Source organism: Hibiscus syriacus, unplaced genomic scaffold (genome assembly GCF_006381635.1).
Source record: "Hibiscus syriacus cultivar Baekdansim isolate YM2019G1 unplaced genomic scaffold, ASM638163v2 tig00110108_pilon, whole genome shotgun sequence".
NCBI lineage: Eukaryota > Viridiplantae > Streptophyta > Magnoliopsida > Malvales > Malvaceae > Hibiscus > Hibiscus syriacus.
The window spans coordinates 6,417-16,600 of record NW_024062592.1 but is presented as its reverse complement, the minus strand read 5'-3'; the positions used below and the strand labels follow the sequence as shown (position 1 = coordinate 16,600).

Here is a 10,184-nt window from a genome sequence, read left to right as displayed (position 1 = left end):
AGCTTTGCGAAGCCTTTGCTTGTTTTGTTAATGATTTTTTTTCTTTTCTTTTTGCATATTGTTTACATCTGACTAATTTGTCTGATGTATCTTTTGGTGTTTTAGTGATATGTATAACACATTCAGTCTTCAATGCTTACTTATTCCATCAATTCAGTCCTAATTTAATCATTTATATTTAAATTGTAAGAGAATTTCAATTACATAAATTAAATTGATTTCATTTTCAGTGACATGTCATCAACAAATACTTTTCCAAAGTTCCTCTGATTGTAACAGTCAAGATAATCACCATAGCTAACTCCAAACATGTCACAGTACCTCTTATAAAACCCGATCCTATCTTCTCCTGATGTATTCCGTCCCCGACCACATTGACCGCCATTGATGATATTTGTGATCAATCCATATCCCGGAAGTCGACCGACCGCCTCGTCACTAGCCGAAGGCATCCAGGCTCCTACTATCACATCGTGACAAGAAGGCTTTATCCCTTGCGGAGTCATCCAGAACCATAATGCAGACCGGAAGGACAATGCGGCATCGGTTAATAGCAGGTCGGGGTTTTCTAACAGCTGCTTTTGCTGCCCTATGGACGCTCCAAATCTCCCATAGTTGTAGTTCCTAGAAAATGAAATATGCTTCATTATTTCAGCGTCAACAAAAGCAAACAATTGGTGAAAGGTGATGTGTGGTTACCAAGAAAGTTGTATGGACCTCGACCATAATATTTCTGACCAGAGCACATGGGAACTGTTTAATCCTCCGATCGCAATAATCCGATTTAGGCTTTATTTCCTTATTGTAGCAGTATCCCCATGCATATGGACCACCGGGTGCATTCCACCCTGGTCCACCTAAAATCATCAAATCATTTTCATTCAAGTCTACAAAAAATTCTAAGTATTCTTAATTAAATAAAAGTATGGCCAAACTTTTCAAAGAGAGAAGATGAAAATGGAACAAACCAGTAGTTTCATGGGAGGTTTGACCGAAGAAAGCAGCAACTTCCCTCATGCGAGTGGCACCATCGCCGGTCGTAGCAAAAGCAGGATACGACATTGCGGCGGCCACGAAAGCTTCATAGGTGTAGAAGCCAGCAGCAGGGCAACGCGTATCGTTTCTATACGGAAGCATATCCTCAAACATTTCCCTCGTTAAAATACTGCCGAGTTTATGGCAACCACCAGCAGCAGTGTCACCTTTGTCGCAGTTACATCGGCAACCATTTTTCTTGAGGCAGTAATCATTAGGAGCGCCACCGAAACGCCATTGGGATATTGGACACACAGCAGTAGCAGGTTGCTTTTCACCCTGCTTGGCGGAGCCTGGGAGTACAAAAGACGAGAACGAAGAGGAAAATGACAAGGCCGGAGCTCTCATTTTTGTAAAATGGAAATGGATTTCGGTCAGGTGAGTGAGTGAAAAAGGGCGACAACACTAATGATATATACCCTTTTAAATGATTCAAACTGACACTTGTACATCTCATCTACCAAAGTTAATGCGGGCGGCCATCGCTATTCAAATTTTAGCTTCTCGCACTTAAAATTCTATTCAAGTTTTTGAAATTTTAAAACTCCAATTTTTCAAGTTTAGGATAAAACCGAATATACTGTAAAAGTATTGAAACTTGTCATGGATAGATGGTGGACTAAGCTTTGTGTCATAACCGGTCAATAGTTGAAAGACAACAGCTTTGCCTACTATCTAACGCTCTCAGGTGTCTGATCTTGTCGGGTGAACTTGAGTGGTGCCTAGATGCAAATGCCTGTTTATACGTAGTTGGGGTCAATTTAGTTTGGGTGATGATAGTACAGTTGGTAAAATTTATATGAACTGAGTACGTATTAGGTAATATGAATTAATTAGGTTTTGCTTAATACTTGAACCTTTTCATTGCTCGTGAACATGAACCTTTTAACTATCATTGTAGAGTCAATTTTGAATAGTTCAAGCTCTAAAAAAATTATATTTGAGATTTTTAATACCTCTGTCTCATTAATTTTTTCTAGTAAAGATGATGCTTAGGATGGCTTATGGCTATGATCAATGTAGTTAATCAAGGATCAAGCATTGATTTCATTAATCTTCAGATACATGAACTTTAAAATACGATAATATTGTTGCTTAGGCTGACGTCGAATATAGCGGAATTTGCTCATATTTGACAGCTAAACCATTACTGGTGTATAGCTGTCAAATTATTTTGCTTTCAGTACCACCCAAGAAAGATGGCATAATTAAACATACAGCACTATTATACTATTCTAAAGCACTTGCACTATTTTACAATGCCCACATTTTGACACGTAAAGTCGTTACATTTAGTCCACCAAGACCACGTTCCTGTAGGGCTAGAAGGGGCCGTAGCAGTAAAGATTGTCACCAGGGCCAACTCCAAGCATGTCACAGTATCTTTGATAGTATCCAACGCGATCCCTCACTCTTATGTCCGCACCAATACCGCATTCACCGTGGTCGATAATATTTGTGATCTCACCGTATCCCGGTGGATAGCCATCTCCGTCACCATTCCATTTTCCAACGATCACATCATGGCAAGAAGGCTTTGGCGGTTGTGGAGTCATCCAGAACCAGAAAGCAGCCTCGAAAGCCATTGTTACGTTTTTTTAGCAGGTCAGGGTTTTGTAAAAGATCCTTCTTTCGCCCTATGGTTTCTCCAAATTTCCCGTAGTTAACGTTCCTGAGGTATCAATTTTTTTTTTTTATAGAAATCTCTGTGAAAACAAGTTTTGTCTAATTGAAAAAGTTATGTAAGTTACCCAGAAAGTTGCATGGGACCCCGACCACAGTAATTTCGACCAGCAGCGCACGGGTACCTGCGGTTTTGCTCACAATAATCTGTAGGGGGGTTTACTTCCTTATTATAGCAATATCCCCAAAAATATGATGGATCAGCGGGTGGATCCTCAGGTGCACCTACAGACATAACTTGTTTAAAAATGATACTAATGTACTGTTTCCGTGGGTGAAAAACTTAGAGAAATTACCAGCAGTTTGGAAGGAAGTTTGGCCTAAGAAAGCAGCAACTTCCCTTTTCCGAATCTCATCGCTGCCGGTTCTAGCGAAAGCTGGATAAGACTTTGCTGCAGCTATGAAAGCCTCATAAGTGTAGAAACCGTTGGCTTTACAATCAGCCGTGTTTGCATGTGGAAGCATCTTTTTAAACATTGCTTTGCTTATAATATCACCGACTCCACCGCCACCTTTGCGGCTGGTGCTTAGGCAACTGCAAAGGAGCACATGGGACAAGAACAAAGAAGAAATTGCCAAGGCCCCAAATCTCATTGTTTAGGATTCAAGTGGGATATGTTATCAATTATTTGTGAGTGTAGGGAAAGGCCAGAGGATGGACATACATATATATAGTTTAGTTGGGAAGAAAAAAAAGATTATCTGAATCTCTTCACTTTAATTTATGCAGTCCGGCTGTATGCATATTAGTTTAGGATGCAAGTGGGATATGTTATCAATTATTTGCGAGTGTGGGGAAAGACCAGAGGATGGACATACATATATATATAGTTTAGTTGGGAAGAAAGAGAAGATTATCTTAATCTCTTCACTTTAATTTATGCAGTCCAGCTGTATGCATATTAGTTTAGTCAATCCTGATTATCACGTGGGCTATTACTTATTATAAGTTTTATTCATTTAGATTATCATTCCTCGTACTTTCGTTTTTTCTTTTTCTTTTTATGCAAAGAAGATAAATTATTCGAAACCTACCACAAAATATAATGTTAAATAATATTTTTTTTTATCAAATATCATAATATTTTACCCTATTTTATATTGAATCATTCAAGTATAAAAGATTTTCACTAGGTTTTTGCTATCTTTCAAGTATAAAGTATTTTCACTTAATTCTTTTTTTCTAATTAAGTATCAAATTGTACTTGAATTTAAGTAGTAAAATATATATCAGAAGAGAGGGATAGCACCCAAGGCCAAGAATCGAGAAGTTTAATATGAAACTTCCCACACTAATCTCGTGGAATGTTATCGAACTAGAAAAAAGATGGAGCTTTAAGTGATTCAAGCCCTGATCAATGTAGCTAATAAAGGATCAAGCATTGATTTCATTAATCTTAAGCTAATAAGATTACATTACATGAACTTTAAAATACGACAACATCACATAATTAAACATAGAACACAGTGTCATGTAGCATGGAACACTGTTGTATTCTTTTTCTTTTCCAATGCATAAAGCACTTATATTTTTTTACAATCCCATCATTTGACACATAAAGTTATACTGAGTTCACAAGAGTACGTTCCCATAGGACTTCTGATGCTAGCAGTCAAGATTCTCGCCATAGCCAACCCCAAGCATGTCACAGTATATCTTGTAATACCCAATACGATCCTCTCCCTCTGGTTTCTGACCCTTATTACATTCTATGCCACCATTGATAATATTTTTGATCTCACCGTACCCCGGAAGCCGGCCCTCTCCGTCACCATGCCAATTTCCGATGATCACATCGTGACAAGAAGGCTTTGCGATTGTGGAATCGTCTAGAACCAGAGAGCAGCCTCGAAAGTCATCGTAACATTTTTTATTAGCAGGTCAGGGTCTTGTAAAAGATCGTTCTTTCGTCTTATGGTTTCTCCAAATTGCCCGTAGTTATAGTTCCTTAGGTATCAAATTCAACTCATTATAGAAATTTCAGTGAAAACAAGTTTTTGTCTAAATTTTCAGAGAAAACATTACGTTACCAAGAAAGTTGCATGGGACCACGAGTCCACGACCACAATAATTTCGACCAACAGCACACGAGTACCTGGAGTTTTTCTGACTATTCTGTAGGGGGGCTTACTTCCTTATTATAGCAATATCCCCAAAACTATGGACCATCTGATGGATGCCACCAGTTCACCTACACACACACTCATCAAATTACTAATCAAATTAATACTAATGAACTGTTTCCAAGAATTGTGGGTGAAAAATTAGACAGATTACCAGTAGTTTCGTATGAAGTTTGACATAAGTAAGCAGCAACTTCACTTTTACGAATCTCATCGCTGCCGATTAACAAAAGCTGGATAAGACTTTGCAGCAGCTATGAAAGCCTCATAGGTGTAGAAGCCCTAGTCATGGCAACTATCCGTGTTTGCATGTGGAAGCTTCTTTTCAAATCTGTGATCAGTTAATTGTGTGAAGAAAGGCCAGAGGATGGACATATATATATAGTAGTGACATAAGAAGAGATAGGTGTGTTATTTAGTTATTATTTAGACTTTAAATTGCTCTTTAATTGTTAGTTTTTATGGCTGATTTGTTCGTTTTGATTCATTTTTTGTGTAAGATACTAGATTCTGGAAATTGTACTAAAATGACAGAATTATACAAAAAATTTATTTTCAGAATCAAGGTTTGATTAGTGGAATGACTCCGGCCATGACACATCTGACGAGGCGATGAGTCAACACCTTTTAGAAGGTCCAATCAACGCTTCTAGAAGGACAAATAGATCAACCACACTTTTCTGCAATTCGAATTTAAGTTAAACTCATATTTTTGGATATTAGTTTAAATATTATTATTTTATCTTTATTTTAGGAATTATATTTCTCTTATTTTTGGGATTTTGAAGGCTATAAATATTCTCTCAGGGTAAGCCTAGAAACACATTCAGTAATCATTCTTCTTATTTCCCCTGGTTTTATAAAAGTTTTTCTTTTCTTTTTTCAAAGTTTTTCTTGTTTTATTTTATTTTCAAAGATGCTGATGTAAGGCTAACCAGGCTTCTTCAATGATAGAGAAGTTGGCAACCTTGTTGTTTCCCGATCTAGGAGAGACACCAAATGCTACACTTTGAATTGATAAGTAATATGAAAAATTACAAGAAAGAAATGATTAAAATGGAAATATGAAATAAGAAATGAAATAAGAAATGGAATAAGAAAAGAAATAATAAGAAAGGAAATGGAAAGAATTGATATCAAAGTAGGCTGCGGAAGTGTTGTATAATGATCCTTCAAGTGATGATGGATTCGGCCTGCAATGGTGGTAATGGACGTATGCCTTGTTGATGATGAAGGATGATTTAATGGTGAATATATGGTAATGGGATGGTGATTATATAGGCGTGAAAAGGTGATAATGGAAGATGGTGATGAACATATAGTATCTTATAAAACTAAGAAGGAACCAATGCTATAAAGGAGCAAAGACTCGTTTCTTATAAGTCTTATAAGGGATGGTATGAAAGGACTTTGACCCACTAGTTATAAGAACTAGGAACCAAAAGTATCAAGAGGAAGGTATGACGCCACAAACTTAAGAATTAAGCTTGCTTAATCGATATAGTTCTAAAAAGAAATTGAAAAGAGAATAATCTCACAAGGATTTGATTTATCAAAGGGTTGAATACAATGATATGTCAAAGCCTTATTTATAGGCTTGCATAGGTTTGGCCGAATAGTTATGTGTTCATTCGGCTAGATACATATCTTTTTAATGAAAATAGATGTCTTAAAATGAAAATAGATGATGCTTGGATGAGGGGAGATGTCCTTGGCCGAATTGTCTCCTTGCTCTTCATCTTGGCGCCAACTTTGAAACAAGATGATGCTTTGGTCGAATAGAGAGAACCCCTTTCATTTTGGCGCCCATTTCATCCACACACATGGCACATGGGTGGCTGGTCATGAGGCATTCACATGGGCGACATAGGGTGCTTATGGTGTGGCTTCTCCTTGGTGTGAAGATGAGCAGCAACTAGGTGTGACTTGGCATCCATCTTACGTCTAGGTGACATGGAATCAATGGGGCATCAATTTTCTATGAAAGGTCACATTTGAGTGAGGCAACCTTTCATCATTCGAGCTACTTCGCATGGGTTTGAGCTGAAGTTGAGCTGGCCATAAATGAAGGACATGTGTATAAGTCTTAGGACAGCTACTTATGAAAAGGAACTTCTCGGAATGACAACTCTTCGCGAAAAGGTACGAATCCATAAAATTTAACCTAGACCATTTGTAGTGCTCTGTTTAGTGAAGATGATAGTGCAACTCTCCAGCTGAAATGAGGTCTCTAGCTAGCTCAAAAGTCCAGCTCAAGTGAGCTATGAGCTCGAGGGTCAGCTGACAACTTTATCCCAAAATGTCCTTGAGCTGTCCCAGAGTTGTCCTAGTCAAGTTTCCTTAGCTCATTGACTCCAATGCTAGCTTTAAGTCAGCTCCCTTTATGTGGCTGAATATGCACCTACAAAAGAAAGCATAATATAAGCTAAGTATTTAAATTAAATAACTTATAATATAAAGATGTGGACTATAGGTTATAATAATAACTCATGCATCATATGTTAATGAATGAATATTATTATTATAACTATAGATTATATATTTGAATATCAATCAATGATGCAAACCATATAATGAATGAATGCACATGTTATGATAGTTCAAGTATAGTCTAATATGCAAATGTATGCTCATAATAATATATAGTGCATAAATAAGTAAATATAAGATAAAGTATGGTAGAAATCCCTTAGAACCAGATTTAAATAACATCCATGGTGTGATCAAGTCATGGAGAAAATTGGAGCTAGACAGGATCACATCAGATGCTAAGTATGATTGCTATACTTAGCTAATTTCTCCATAACCAATGGTTGAAGCGATGACTCAATCCCTATTGTGAGGATTGAAAAGCACTAAAATAACTTCGAGTTATTTTCTCAATTTTCTGGGAATAAGATTGATGATCAACCTATCTTTTTAAAATCAAAACGTTTTTTAATCAAAAAGTCGATGTTGGTTCGGAAGTTGTTTTGATTTATAGTTGGGAGGAAGAATTGGCTGGTGGCAAGTTTGACTTTGTTGAAAACATTTTGATATTTCGATATAACAAATTAAGTTAAATGAATTTTAAGATTTTCCAAAATGATTTTCTAAAGTATGTTCGATAAATTTATTCGAATATAAAAACATTACTCCAAATATTTCAAAAATCATTTTTAATCCTTACTTAAGTGTAAAATTAAGTTTTAATCTTAAAACAATTTCAAAATAATATTTCAAAGTATTTCGAACCATTTCAAACCCAAAATTTCCAGATTGCTCAGAGGGAACCGATTCCCTCCCATAGGGGGTACCGATTCCCCCTGAATGGTTTAACTCCGAGATTTCCAGAATGCTCGGAGGGAACCGATTCCCCCATAGGGGGTACCGATTCCCCCTGTTCAACGGTCGAAATATTTGAATTTTACACTTAGGGAACCGATTCCCTATAAGGAGGAACCGATTCCCCCCACGCTCCAAGCTGTTTTATTAATTGTTTTCACACTAAAACGGCTATATATCTTCATTAATTATCCCAACGTTCAGAAGTGATTCAATGTGTATTTAAACAAGTTCTGAAGCCCTTGATCAGCAAGAAATCATAGAGAAACAAGAGAGAAAGCATCAAACACAAAGTTTGTGCAATTCAAGCCAATTTTCATTCAATATTCATTTTGCTTTCAAAGAACACTTATTGTGCTCATTTGTAATTTTCTTTGAGTGTTCTTTTCTTGTTCTAGAATTGTGCAAACATCTTACCTTGTGAGGTTTTCTTGTAAGTTTGCAAATTTGTAATCTTCTCTTTGGGAAAAAGAGTGTTCTCAAGAGTTGGGGTATACTCTTGAGGGAATTGTAAGGTTATCTCTTTGGCCTCAAAAGAAAGAACAAATTAGTGAATTTGTTGGAAAATCCTTAATGTGGATAGCTAAGGTAGTGGACGTAGACTTTATTTGAGAAAGTCGAACCACTGTAAATCGTGTGCAATTACTTTCAATTTTCTGCAAAAGCTTCCACAAAAATTTTAATTGCCAATTCACCCCCCTCTTGGCCGATTCCGTCAATCGATTAACTCAACAATTGGTATCAGAGCCTAACTCATTTGAAGGTTTTATCGCCTCTTGAATCGATTCGGGAAGAGTTATATCGATTATTAAAGTCATCAATGGTCTCCGCTTCAAACTTCGACTCCGGTCTCGATTCGATGCCCGTCAACAAGCCTATTTTCTTCAATGGAGCTAACTATGCCTATTGGAAGAATAGAATGATGTACTTCATTCAAGCAAGTGACATGGGAGCATGGAATGCTGTAGAAGAAGGATACATCAAACCTCTCACTCATCCAAGGTTGTGGAGTGAAGGAGAGACAAGAATGTTCCAGCTCAACTCCAAAGCCATCCATATTATTTTTTGTGCTCTTGGACCAGATGAATACGGAAGAGTTTCATCGTGTACAACCGCCAAAGAAATATGGGACAAACTTCAAGTCACACATGAAGGTACAGATGAGGTAAAGAAATCAAAAATTAGTATTCTAACGCATAGCTATGAAAATTTCATGATGAAACCAAATGAAGACATCAAAGCTATGACGGATAGATTTTCAACGATTGTCAATGGTCTCAAATCATATGGAGAGATCATCTCAAATGAAAAGCTTGTGAGGAAGTTAGTCTACTCCCTCCCAAAATCATGGCAATCAAAGAAGACGGCAATCATCGAGTCTAAGGACCTATCGTCCTTAACTCTTGAAGAACTTATCGGTTCACTCCTCACTCATGAGATGATGCTCGAAGATGAGGTGGACCTTGATAAAGTTGAAGAGACACCAAAGGAAAAGGAGAAGAAGAAAAATATTGGAGTTGCTTTCAAATCCACAAAAGATGAGAGTGATTCTAATAATGATGATGATGACGAGGAAATGGCATTGTTTGCCAAACGGTTCAGAAAAATGATGAGACCTTACCAAGGAAGAAAATTCAAACGAAACGAAGGCCTCAAAAATGAACCAAAAGAGAAGGACCCAATCATTTGCTATGAATGCAAAAAGCCGGGGCATGTCAAATATGATTGCCCACAATTGAAGAAAAAGGGTCAATCAAAGAATAAGCACAAGGCTCATGTGGCTACATGGAGCGATGAAGAAAGTTTCGATGAAGAGGAACAAGAAGTAGCAAACTTGTGCTTGATGGCATTCGGGGAAGATTCTAAGGTAACCTCTAACTCATCCGATTTTGATGATTTATCTTATGATGAGTTATTTGAGGAGTACAATGGGTTGACTTCAGATTATGAGAAATTGTTTTTAAAATATAAAAATGATGTTTCAAAATTGAAAAATGAAAACAAACTTATATCCAAAA

The 10,184-nt window shown here is 37.0% G+C and overlaps 2 pseudogenes; both read right to left on the bottom strand.

Annotated features, from left to right (window-relative positions):
- Window positions 1-209: 209 nt before the first annotated feature.
- LOC120214818 lies at window positions 210-1,515 on the bottom strand (annotated as a pseudogene).
- A 588-nt stretch (window positions 1,516-2,103) lies between these two features.
- On the bottom strand, window positions 2,104-3,487 carry LOC120214773 (annotated as a pseudogene).
- Window positions 3,488-10,184: the final 6,697 nt, after the last annotated feature.